This window comes from Lygodium microphyllum, chromosome 14, assembly GCF_053477565.2.
Source record: "Lygodium microphyllum isolate KBCC chromosome 14, Lygodium_microphyllum_v1.1.10, whole genome shotgun sequence".
NCBI classification, from domain to species: domain Eukaryota; kingdom Viridiplantae; phylum Streptophyta; class Polypodiopsida; order Schizaeales; family Lygodiaceae; genus Lygodium; species Lygodium microphyllum.
Window position 1 is genome coordinate 152,470,865 of NC_141148.1, and position 14,231 is coordinate 152,485,095.

The window sequence follows — 14,231 nt, forward strand, 5'->3', positions numbered from 1 at the left end:
AAGGATAGTTGTCATCTAGCTATTATTCATGGGCGGTGTACCAACGGCATCTGCAACTGACAAGTCGATGACATAAATGCTCAATGGTCACCCTGGCATATCACGAGTGGGGCTCGATATCTCAACACTCCCCCTCGAGCTCAATCCCAATTCCTGCACACCAAGTAGGTCTCTGAACTTGCACAGCTTCTCTACGCCCAATGCCTTCGTAAATATGTCAGCTACCTGATCCTCTATGCTGACATAAACTAGATCAATAAGACCTAGTAAAACCCTCTCCCGCACATAGTGATAATGCACCTCAATGTGCTTTGTTCTAGCATGATAGACTGGGTTATTTGCCAAGTTTATACTACTCATGTTATCACAATAAATGACAACTGGCCCATCTCTAGCTGATGCATATCATAAAGTAGCTTATGCAACTAAGCTATCTTACATGCAGCCATTGATGCGCCCCTGTACTCAGCCTCTGTGTGCTCAACAAGGCAACTCTAGGCTGTTTCTTGCTGCTCCAAGTGACTGCAGCACTCCCAAAAGAGAACACATATCCATTGGTAGATCGTCTATCAGAAATACTTCCAGCCCAATCAGCATCAGTGTATCCATGCAATTGTATCTGAACCCCAATCTCATAAAGTAGTCCATACTGCAATGTGGACCTCACATACCTGAGTATGCATCTAGCCGCATCCAAATGCGGTTTCCTTGGAGCGTGCATAAACTGATTTACCAATCCAACAGCATAGCTCAAATCTGGCCTGGTAGTAGTCATATAAATCAAACTTCCTACTATGCATCTGTACATAGTAGGGTCTTCCAGAAGCTCACCTGCATCTGCGCTCAGCTTCACATTCTGCTCCAAAGGAACTGAAATAGGCTTACAGCCTATCATCCCATATTTGGACAGCATGTCCAATCCATACTGCCTCTGCAAGAGCCGTATCCCACTTGGTGATCTAATCACCTCAATGCCCAAGAAATAATGCAGCTCTCCCAAATCCTTCATCTCAAACTTCTGCTTCAATAGCATTTTCACATGAAGGATATCTTCATCACTGTCACCTGTCATAATCAAATCATCAACATAAATGACAAGTATCAGAATACCTTTCTCTGTTTTTCTCACATAAAGTGAGAAATCTGCCTTGGAAATCTGAAAGCCAATAGTGACAAGATACTATCCTATCTTGTCAAACCATGCTCTAGGTGCTTGCTTCAAGCCATACAAGGCTTTCTTCAACCTGCAAACAAACTGAGGATGAACAACATGCACATAACCTGGTGGCTGCTCCATATAGACCTCTTCTTGCAAATCACCATGCAAGAAGGCATTATTTACACCCATCTCATGTAAAGACCATCCTTTTGATGCAGCCATAGCAATGACTGCTCTTACGGTTTCCATCCTTGCAACTAGACTGAATGTTTCTTCATAATCAATGCCATATGTTTGTGCATACCCCTTGACTACTAATCTTGCCTTGTATCTATTCACAGAACCATCTGCATTGTGTTTCACCTTATAAACCCACTTACAACCAATTGCATTCTTATCTTTAGGCAAAGGTACCAATTCCCATGTAGCATTTGCTTCCAGGCATCCATTTCTTCATCCATGGCTTTCTCCCATTTTTCTTTTCCCATGGCTTGCTCAAAAGAAGTGGGTTTTGGTTCATGTATCACTTTGACCATATAAGCATAGTGAATGGTTGTAAATCCATCATATTTCAGCCTATCCACAGGATACCTAGCTCTGCTAGACCTGTGCAAAGTAGGTTCACTCCCAGGTGCTCTCAAAACATCCCTGATCTTCCTTACTCTAGGTGTAACAATAGAAAGAATACCCAACTCATCATCAATGCTCTGTTCTGAGCCACTGGATTCACCATCCACATAAGAGTGACCTGCATTCACATCAAACATGGGCTGACCTACCTTCTCTTTTCCTTTTCGTGATACCTGCATACCACTATCTGCATTGCTTTGAGAAGATTCTCTTGATCTCAATCTGCCTGTCCATGGCGAAGAATGTGAACCACTGCTAGAGGACGCTCTAGGTCCACTAATATCTTGTGACTGATGCTGTGAATTCTTTGCAGCATTACCATTTTGTGCATCTACATTATCAATCACATTTGCTAGTTTATACCAGCTACTCATCTCATCAAAAAAAATATCTCTGCTCACTGTAAACTTATGAGTAGAAGGTTTATAGCATCTATACCCTTTTTGCTGTAGAGAGTAACCAATAAAGATGCACTTCTCAGCTTTTGGATCCAACTTGGATCTCAACTCATCTGGCACATGAACATAGGCAATGCAACCAAAAATTTTCAAATGAGAAATATCTAGTTTCCTACCAGTATACCTCTCCTCTGGAGTCATGCCATGTATTGCTGCAGTGGGAGTCCTGTTCATTATGTAGACTGCTGTAGCAACTGCCTCAGCCCAGTAAAAATCTGGCATGTCTTTTTCATTGAGCATGGCACGAGATACCTCTCCAATATGCCTGTTTTCCCTTTCTGCAATTCCATTTTGTTGTGGGGTATGACTGCATGAATATTGCTGCTTTATGCCATGCTCTTGCAAGAACCTTGCAAACTCATTTGAGAGGTACTCTCCTCCTCCATCTGACCTTAGGCATTTTATTTGTAGGCATGTTTCTTTTTCAACCATAGCTTTAAGAGTTTTGAAATGCCAAACACTTCACTTTTCTTTTTCATAAAATACACCCAAACTTTTCTACTATAGTTATCAATAAAAGTGACAAAATAATAATAGCCTCCAATAGATGTAGCTTTAGTAGTCCACACATCAGAGTGGATTAATTCCAATGGCTTCTTACTCTCTTGACCATGTCTAGGAAATGGTTTCCTTGCCTATTTTCCAAATTGACAGGCTTTACATACCTTATGCATTTCTGCAGCCTTGAATTTAGGCAATCCTGCAACAATATTTTGGGCTTGCATTGATTTAAGTCGCTGTACATTAACATGACCAATGCGTTTATGCCAGATATCAATATCTGCAACTACACCGGTCCCATGTGCAAATATTGCTGCACTCAATTTAGGCATGTCTGCTTCCAATATAAACATTCTGCCTTTCTTCTTTCCTTTTGCTATCAAGCGACCTTTATTTTTCATATCCTCAACAAAGCATCAATGAGAATTAAATCTGACCTGCAAGCCCTGCTCAACCATTTGACCGACAGAAACCAGGTTCTTGGTGATATTCGAGACATGAAATACATCCAACAAGTATTTCTTTTTCCCATCCTGCATAGACAAAGGAAAATTTTCAACTTGCACAATGGGATGTGCAGTATCATCACCAGTCTCCACAAATCCTAGTTTTTCCATTTTCCTTGCATCCTGCATCCATTCTGCATGACCTGTCATGTGGTTTGATGCACTTGAGTCAACATACCACACATCATTGCTTTCTTCTGTACTTGTCACAGAATTGGTCATGTGTTGCTCCATAAACAAATGCTCATTTTTGTCATCACCCTGTCTACTAGAGGATGCATAATTCCCTTGTTGCAGTTTTCCATTCATGATGTCATTCTGCTTTTTATAGTAGTCTTTAGCCATATGACCCATTTTACCAAAGTAGTAGCATTTAACATTGCTGTTTCCATTTTGGCCTCTTTGCCATCCACCACGACCTCTTTGGCTCCCCCTGTCTCTAAAGTTACCACGTCCTCCTCCAAAGGATTGGTTTTCTTGAGTTTGTTGCATATTCTGATTTCTACCATGGCCCCCAGATCGGCCTCCTCTACCTCTTCCAGCATTTGAGTAGAAGACAGCTTCTTTTGAAGTTCCTCCTGAAGAAGTCGCACCACCATTTCTCTGCTCCTCAGAAATTAGAAGAGCAATCAACTCCTAAAAATCAGGAAATCTTTCATAGACGGAAATGGATGTTCGGAACTATACATAATCCTTTCCTAGACCATTCAAGGTCATAGAAACTAAATCATGATCTTCCACTGGCGACCCAATGGAAGCAAGTGCATCTGCAATCTTCTTCACCTTCATGTGGTAGTCATTGATACTCATACTTTCTCTTTGCACATTGTGCAACTCTTGCTTGAGCTGCATTTTCCTGGCTTGCGTATTTATGCTATAAATTTTTGACAAAGTATCGCATGCCTCCTTTGGTGTACTTGCATCTTGAATATGCACAATCATAGAGTTTGAAATGCTGATAGACAACCAGTACATAACTTTCCTGGCTCTCTCATGCCATGCTTTAAATGTCTGCATTTGCTATTGATTGGGAACATCAGGAAGAACTGGTTCTTCTTCATTTTCTACAACGAATTCCCAATATCCTTTTCCCATAAGGAAATTCGTCATTCTAAACTTCCATGCTTGGAAGTTGTTCTTGTCAAGATTTTCAGCGACAATCTATGAAAGAGAATCAGATGCCATTACAGAACATTGCAAAAAATTATGTCACTACAAAAAACACAGCTTCAGCCTCTCAAGGGCAAATCTACAAAACTGACGAAAGTGGTATTTGACCACACAATCACTTCCTAGTGACAATTTTGCATAAACAGGCAACAAGGATGATTCTGCAACTCCCAATGTCTCTGCGCACAGGCATACGATGCAATTTCTATGGTAACTTTTCACCGACCTATAGAATAGCGGTCGCACAGCAAAAAATAGGGTCTTTTCCTGAGTGCGTGCAGAAAACTTTCGCCTCCAAAACAGGCCCCGAAATGGCCTCAAATAAAAAAAATAGAGTAACCAGAGGCTAAAGCCCTCTCCCGCAGCATATACTGCCCTCTTGCTACACCGCGAAGGGCGTCTCAATCTGAGACAATGCACTCTTGCACTTTTCAGTTGTGCTACTTGCAGAGACTTGCTCCCAAAACAGAAAAATGAAAGCAACACTGGTCCTCTTACCAGAACACCGTGAACTTGGTTTGCTTTCTTGAACTCCTTACCACGAACAAGGCTCTGATACCATGTCAAGATTGTGGGAGAGAAGGAAGGAGTCTCACTTGTAGCTTTCTTGCTTGCACAATGGGGGAAAACACATAAAGGTGGAGGCTGAAAATAGTTTTCCTCTTCTTAGTTGTGTAAGCCAAAAGAACTCAAGTACATAGAAATAGAAGAACCCTATATATGGGTCTCAAACCAAACTCAACTAACTAAGGTGGCATACTAACTGAGCCACGAACTAGAGTAGATAAGGATAGCTGTCATCTAGCTATTATTCATGGGCAGTGTACCAACCGCATCTGCAACTGACAAGTCGGTGACATAAATACTCAATAGTCACCCTGGCATATCACAAGTGGAGCTCGATATCTCAACATTTTCAATGGAATGAACGAAAAAACATAAGGTGTCTATGCATTTTTAGGACCTTATTAGCAAGTTGCCTTTTGTGCATTGCAAAGTGACAAGCCTAGAATAACTGATGACTATCATTATAAGGTCGAAATTATTGTAGTACACCTTTGATTAGGCATGGAAAGATTAATCACATGTCGCATTGTTAACCCCAAGTTGAGATGGCGGAAAAAGGAAGGAAAAAGCAGAAAAAAACACGAAAAAAGAGCAAAGATACACAGGTGACCTCCAAAGCTAAGCCAGGGCAAAAAGCACAATTTTAAATGAAAGGCACCTCAAAAAACTTGGGAAAATCTTGTAAAAGTGTGCCAGGCTCCCTCTTGTGCCAATTGTAAAATATTAGACGGGTGTAGGCTAGAGGCATAAGGCTAGAAGATGGAAATGGAAAAGGAACCTTGCCACAATGGCCGGTCATGTAAAAAAGGGATGGGTGCCCATGGGATTTTAGGATTTGTATATATAAAGTTCAAAAAGTGAATGGAAGCTCATTCTTTGGTTTGTGGCTAACAAGAGCTCTCTTCTTCTTTTCTTCTCCTTATCTTCTTGCTTGTGTGTGCTCTTGAGAGAGGGAGTGTGAGAGTGTGAGGGAGTGAGTGTGTGAGAGTGAGGGATCAAGAGGGTGAAGCTCTTCATCATCTCCTCTTCTCTTCTTCTCTTCTCTTCTCTTTTCTCATGCACGCGGCTATTGAGGATGGAGCTTGGAGATGGAGGAGGATTGAGGATGCTTGAGCTTGCATCTAATATTGTGGAGCTACTGGGGTGTGTGAGAGAGGAGGCAACTCGTATCGGCATCAAGGTAAGCTCACTACACTCATAGGATCGATGGCGTGTTGACTAGGTGAGAGATGGCCATTAGAGCTCACTTGAAACGCTTGAAGCAATAAGTAGTCCGTGGGTCTTGGCAGTTGAGCGTGAGTTCCCACTACATTTTGGTTCCCTTGCTGGGACCGACGAATTCAAGCTTGAGCACTTGTGTGCCTCATATCGAGCATCGAAGTAAGGGATTCATCCCCGAAACGGAGCTTGAGATAGGTAGGAAGTTAGGGTATTTTTGATCTTCAAAACAAGTAAGTATTTTGGGATATTTTTGATGATTGGGAAACATGGAGAAATTATTTTAGTTTTTTGCTTTCGATTCTTGTTGCATTTAGCATAGGTTAGGATTAGGAAATCACATCAGAGAAGGGTAAGGTCTACTGTTGCAAAACAGGGCAAAAATCGTGCAAAAAATGGTAAAAAGCTCGCTTGTGATGCCTAAGATCGGCAAGTGAGTGATTGGGGGCATCAACACCATACCTGGGAAGGGGTATAAGAGCCAAGAGGCCAAGGGAGAGCTCATTTGTGACCATTTCAGTGAGAGAGAGAGAGAGAGAGCCATCACATGATTCGATCTGATCTCACCATCGACGAGCCTACCGCTCTATTCAGGTATATGAATCCCTTTCCCTATCCCCTTAGATAGGATCTTGAGGTTTATGCTTGCTATGATTGATTAAATTGCAAGAATCCGCAAAATCGACCTCTTGTTGTCGTCATCGCGCCGCGTTTGGACAGTTTGAGCGGTCGCTTCTGGGCCGAGTCCCAGAATTGGCCCTCAGCCCTATTTCGTTCAGCCCACCCAGCCTGAACCCTAATCAGCCCTCGGCCCAGACCTACTCAGCCCATTCGAGTCGACCATTCAGACCATCGACTAATTCGGCCTGTCCGAGCTAAACCGTCCAAGTCACAAATTCGGCCCTCTGCCCAAGTGCCTCGGCCTGTCCGAATTGACCACTCGGCTAGTCCGAGTGACCTCGTCCGAATCGACCACTCAGCCCGTCCGAGTCTACCCTGTTCGAGTCATGAATTCGGCCCTCGGCCCATGTATCTCGGCCTGTCCGAGTGACCCACTCGGACTCTGCAATTTGGACCAGCTGGGCCGAGTGTAAATTTTTATCAAATTCTCAGAAATTTGACCTGACTCGGCTAGAGCTCAGCAGCGCAAACTATCGAAAGTCCTTCTGATGCTCAGAACTTGATTCTGGCACACGGAATAGACGAAATTGTAGGGAGCAGCTGCTTAGCAGCTTGAAGTAGGCAGCAGCGAGACCCAGAGACTTAGACGCAAAGTGCTGAGAAGTTAAAACCTGATTGGCCAAAAACAAACGAGACAACATATTAGAAAAACCCTGAACCCTTTCAAGGCAGCTAGAAAATTGACCAACAAGCCTATCAGGGCCGAAACAAAGAGAGAGTGCGTAAGACGCTGCGAGATTGGTTGCTGCACTCACCTTGAATTTCCACACTTGAATGCACTTAAGGAAATTGAAAGCCTGATTGAGCACAAGTGCACGAGAAGCGACATGCACACTGAGTAACCATAAATTGAGAATTGTATTCAATAACTGAAGGAACTCACTAAGATAAACCACTCAAGGAACCCACTAGTAGAAGAGGACCCAAGACGTAGACAAACCATCAACGCACGAAGTAGGACAAAGCAGGTGGCGTCAACGACATGGATTTGACAAATCTACTCAACCTGATCGACAGCTTGGTGGAGCATGACAACATGACTATGGCAGAAGAAGGCTCTGACCATAGGCCTAATGAGAAACTCGACTTGAACGTCTTCCTGGAGGCTATTCAGCAGCAGCTATGATGCACACGCCCGGTACGAGCACCACGGTAGGACATCAGACTCTATCATCGCAGACCTAGAGGAAGAGAGAAAACTAGCCCACAAGGCTTTGCAAAGCATAGTCGAATACAGTAGGGACCAGCAGGCTAGGAGCCAAAGGCAAAACACGAAGTTGCATGAGGTACAACGAGTGCTGAACTTAGCATGTAGAAACCGAATAGATCACGAGAGAGCCCTAGAAGGAGACTTGACGTTGAGCGATCTTCTCATGAAGCGATTGCTAGATAACACATCAGCAAAGCAAAGTGCTGCGGCACTAGCGACATCACTACTCGCAGGATTAGGAGCAAACCAAGGCTCAAAGAGCCAGTCTAAAATCCCTATTGTTGCCAAGCAACTCAACAAATGCCAACCCCATGATGATCCATACAACTTTGTAGAGCAGTTCAAGCAAGTCTGCGAAGCCAATGGCCTCAACAACCTGACTCAATGCTCTCAAGCATTTGGGCTCTACTTAGGTGACAAGGGAAGAACTTGGTATACAAGCCTAGATGCCGCACAAAGAGCCAACTTCAATGGCCTCAAGGATCTCTTCATTAAGAGATTTGCCGAGCCTGGATACTCCGATAATCTGCTAGTGCGCTTGATGAACGTCAAGCAGAAAGAGAAGGAGGACATTCGCAACTACATAACCCACGTGAGGAGTCTCTTCAAGAGAATCCCTATGGGCGAGTGACCAACTAAAAGAGTAGTTTCGACTATATTCATCAGCTGAATTCAAGACGAGGAGTTATATAAGGCTTTGGCAGGCAATATGAGCTTGCAGCGAGACGTGCTAGCTAGAGTGTTTGAGGAAGCCCTCAGAGTCGATGATCAGCTGAAAGAGCATAGCTCCAAGAGCTTGAACCTAGAAGAGACCAACTCGCAAAGCTCAGAGAGAGCGTCAGTCTCTAGTGAGCGATCAGTCTCATCATCCCAAGATAAGGGGAAGGCCACCGAGACGAACCAAGACTTGGCTGATGTAAAGATGGAGTTAGCCAAGTTGCAAGACATGTTGAGACGACCAACGCGCCCACACATCTAATGCGTGTATTGTGGCAAAAACCACTTTCCAACGGAGTGTCAAGACCCTAGGTCAAGACTTTGTGCTAACTGCAATAGGTTTGGTCATGACGTCGTGCATTGTAGATTACCAAGAATACTTCCGTACTCACAACCCTACGGCTAGCCTTACCTAGAGAGTAGGCCACAACCATTCTTCGGAAGGGGAGCCCCATTGGCCCTTTCTGCTCCTAACGACATTAAGCCAGTTGTTCCTAGGATGGACATAAACCCTGCTGGCATACCCAGACCACCTAGTCCTTACATGACCCATCCACCGAGGGATGCCCCAGTCCACTATGTGGAAGAACCAAATGAGGAAGAAACTTACATATGCCCTTACGTCTCACATGACGATGAGGGCAACGCTATCCTCATGGATTATTGCCCCATGCCGGTGATGGCGTTAGGAAGAGGACGAGGTAGAGGCCTAGGAGGGTAGACACAAGATCCAATCACCTGTTGGACTTGTGGTCACCCAAGTCATGTCTCATCACACTACCCTGAAAGGGAGCAGCAAAACAGAGACAAGGCTGACCAAAGGTGTGCTGAGTGCGGAATCACTCATCTCTTTGTCGATTGCCCAAAGAGAAAGTTGTCTTCTAGCTCAGCCAACGTACCATCAGTCCCATTGGGGTTGTTTGGTGTCGAGAACCTCGATGGGGAGGCTACACCTATCCCATTGCGGATCATGACCCATGCCCAGACAAAGCAGACTGGCATATCACTACCAGGACCTAGCAACCTTGACGCAGCTTCGATAGGGAAGAAAAGTCATAGGCGGAAGAAGAAGAGGTCGAAAGCTAAAATCACACTAAAAACGGAGAGTGCTACAACTCTGCCTGCTAGAAAGAAGGTCTCTCTGACGCAGAGGAAGAGACTTCAGCCCCTAGGATGGCTGAAAAGAGAAGTGCTAAGGTAGGGGAATACCCGCATCCGAAGCGACAGTTAGAGGCCATAGAAAAAGTGAAGGAATGGGTGAAGGAGGCTCAAGAGCATCTAAAAGACGCTGAGCCCATCATAGGGGACGAGATCGATGATCTCTCCAGCATAAGCACGCCAATCTCACCTCCTCAACCAAAGTTGAGAGAAGCAATTGCACCACAAGCAGAGCTGCTAAGACCAAGCCTTGATGCTACAGGGCCACAGATCTCATGGCCATTGGCCAGGACAGTCCAGGTTAGGAGAAAGACGAGCATCCAACGATCTCCTGACCATGTTGGTGACTACCCCTGTAACACTTAGCCTGGGAGATCTGCTTAGGCAGCATCCCACCCTATGGCAAGATCTTAAGCAGTGGGTTGAAGGGTCATGAGAGCAAATCACGGCAGACCCTCATGACCATGATGTAGAGACGCAAATACTGAGTTTGACGCTACACTCTATGCCTAAATCCTTACACATCAATGCCTTCTGGGAAGGTTCTGAGATGCATGCGGTCTTACCGGTTCTAGCCCTAGGCGATACAATGAGAAAGGGAATCGTGGACACGGGAGCTGGGGTTAATGTGCTTAGCCACGCGGTGTTTCAGACTTGGAAAAACCCACCTATTGAAACTGCTAGGTTTAATGTCACATTAGCAAACGGTATGAGAGTCAAGCCATTCGGGGTGCTTAAGAATTGGCCAGTGAAGATTGCAGGTGTCCAATTCTCTGTGGACTTTATAGTCATTAAGGGAGTGAACTATGATATCCTATTAGGCCGACCCTAGATGCGCAACGCTAGAGTCATCGAAGATTGGGGTAACGGCTTGATCTTCCTTGGCAATAGAATGGATGTCGTGAGAATAGAGATGGACACTTGGAAGACCTCACCAGTCGACTTAGATGCTGTCTCTGCTATGCTCAAGGGTAACACCGAGGTCAAGAAGTCCTATGGGCCCTTGACCAAGTATATCCCATGCCCAGAGGATGGACGGGATTGGATGCACATCCTTGCTACAATCGACTTGCCGTTCTTAGATCATGAGGCGTATGAGCAAGCCATCAAAATAATCGCAAGTCTAACGACACACCCTCCGTACCAGTCTGTATGATGGTAGGAACCCTTCATGGGAAACCTAAGCTTGTCAACTTCCAAGTCCCAACCAATAAAAGGGAACTCCAAGAGATACTGGAATACTTAACGGACAAGCTAGTTGGCAATCGAGCTACAAACTTCAAACCACTCTAGGATCTCTTAGATGAATCCAAGTGGCAATGGACCAGAGTGCATGACTTAAACCTCATGTATAACTGGGCCCTAGTTCCTGACCAACGGCAAGAGATATACCAAGCCCTAGGAGACAACGAGCAGTCTGAAGAAGAGGATTCTAATGACGAATACGAAGATTGTCAATCCTTTAGTGTGACGAAAGTGAGGGTGAGGTAGATATCGTGAAATACTACACTGAAGGACAAGAAATAGAGCAAATACGAGCAGACTCCAAGCCGCAGAAAAAGAGTATCTTTAGGATAGAGTGAGGAGTCATGCGCATGGAATGTGATCGTTCCTGGATGGAACACATAGGAGCCATAGACCTTGAGCAAGTAGGCCTAGCCCAGCCAGGAACGACATCAGTGCTTAGGACAAAGTCACCGTCCAAACTGCGCCCACCAAGGGAGACCACCTCTTCTAGCGAGGACAGGGAGTTCGACTCTAAGTTGGAGGTTAGTTCAGATAGTGATCCAAAAATCCCTAGGCCACCAGACGCACCAAGGGGGACCTACCCATCCACCTGAGGCGCAGACGATTAAGGCAGAAAAAGGCAAAACAACCCAGGGATACATGAACAAAAGAACAACGAAAATCGCAGGACCTCCCTAAACAATTTACAAAATTCGAAGGGGATAGGGTAGTAGTTCTATTAGGTGCCAAGCATCAAGGGCAAAGGAGCGAACCGATCGAGGGACCAGCCAAGGTCAAGGAGGTGAACCTAGCCCAAGAAGGGGAAACACCCCGACCAGTCTTCATTGCCGATGACTTGACTGAGGAAGAGGAAACAAGTCTTGTCGCTCTCTTGCGAGAGTACATAGACATGCTGGCCTGGTCCTTAGAAGAGCTTAAGGGGGTAGATCCGAGCGTTGTGACTCACAACATACCCATGCCGCCCGACGCAATGCCGGTCAAGCTAGCGACCGTACCCTATGAATCCAAAACACGCTCATACTGTCAAAGAGGAGATTGATAAGCTGATGAGAGTGGGATTCATTTGCAAAATTGAACACACAGACTGGGTATCGCCCATAGTCATCGTGATGAAGAAGAATGGAAAAATCCGAGTGTGCATCAATTACAAGAAGGTGAACACTGCTACTAAGAGGGACAACTATCCATTGCTATATACCGAGCACATGCTTGAGAGAGTGGCAGGCAAGGAAGCCTATAGTTTTCTGGATGGCTTCTCAGGGTACAACTAGGTGCAAGTGCATCCTGCGGATAGGCACAAGATTGCCTTTGCCACTAAGTGGGGCGTCTTTGCTTGCATAATCATGCCCTTCGGGTTGACTAATGCCCCTACCACCTTCCAATGCCTCATGTGCACCATCTTTAAAGACATGCTTTGAAAGGAATTGGAAGTCTTTGTCGATGACCTCTGTGTCCACTCGACCTGGATCAAACACTTAGACAAACTCCGTGCAGTCTTTGAGTGGTGTCACTTATATCATCTCTCCTTGAACCCCTTAAAGTGCCAGTTTTGGGTAGAGCATGGATGCATCTTAGGTCACGTGGTGTCGAAGAACGGCATTGCCACTAACTTCTCGAAAGTCAAGGTTATTGTTGACCTTCCACCCCCAATCAACTACAAGGGAGTTCAATGCTTCCTAGGCCATACGGGGTACTATCCGCGGTTTGTGCTGAACTATGCATTGATCGCCAGACCTTTGTACAAGCTGCTGATCGTCTTTGAATGGACTGAGGCATGCCAATGAGCATATGAAGAGTTGAAAATGGCTCTAACCACAGCACCAATTCTATGAGCCCTAGATTGAACCATTACTTTCCATGTGGATATCGATGCTTCTAAGTTTGTCGTGGGGGTAGTGTTGTGCCAACCTGGCGAATACAACTTAGACTATCCAGTGAGCTTTGCTAGCAGACAACTCACTGAGATGGAAATGAGGTCTTGGACCTTTCAAAGTTCGTGCGATCAGCTGCACAGGCAATGTGGAGCTCAAGACCTTAGACGGTGAGGGCATAGGCTTCTTCAATGGCAGTCGTGTCAAGAAGTACTATCCTCCCACCCATCCTTTGCACGAGCCCCCGATGTTAGAACCGCCTGTCAAGATACGAGTGGCCACAATCACTGAGATTGATGATGAGGATGAGGAAGCCGTAGAGCCTGCCTACCTTCATATCACGGTCACTGCAAAACAAACATGCACTTTCAACGCTTTGATCTATGAGGGAGCAGAATTCAATGTCTTAACTCACAATCATTGGACTCAACTTGGCAGACTACCACTTCAATCCACTAATGCAAAATTAAGCCCCTATGGGGCCCATTCGTACGCACTTCTCGGCAAGTGCAGAGCCACCGTTTCTATCGAGTCCGAGACTGCCAATGATTTTTTACATGTTGCCAAATGCTAAAAACGTAGACACGGAGTCGCTGCTGGGAAAAACTTTCAAAAAGTAGACTCACTGCAATGTTGATTATGAGTCGCAGCGCATTCACCTTGCAATAGGCAACGTTCGCATTGTCACAGCTTTTAGCAAGGGCTGCGCGACCTCATCACTATCTGCAATGCCACCGGTAGAAATATCTGTAACCAAGTCCAAGGAGGGGGGTAGTGCACGGCCGCCACCTCCCAGATTTCATGAGTCACAGCCCACAATAGCAAAACCTAAGGCCCAACAGCCTAGATTTCAATGGCAGCCTAAGCAGCTGCAACCACCGCCTAGGAGTCAATGCTCCTATCCTCATAAAACCAAAAACTCTAAACCTAGGAGGCCAAGATGCAGTCATAGAAAGCGCTGCATGATCAAGGAAAGATGGGTCCCTAAAGCCCTCTTGCATGCATAAGGCTACTACGTGGGCAACACCTGGCTGTGGATCCCTAAGGCCTACACGGCCAAAAGGCACTACTCATACGCCGCCCTCAAGCTTGATCAACCCAAGTCCCATAAACCCTCCAAACCATAAGCCGCAATGC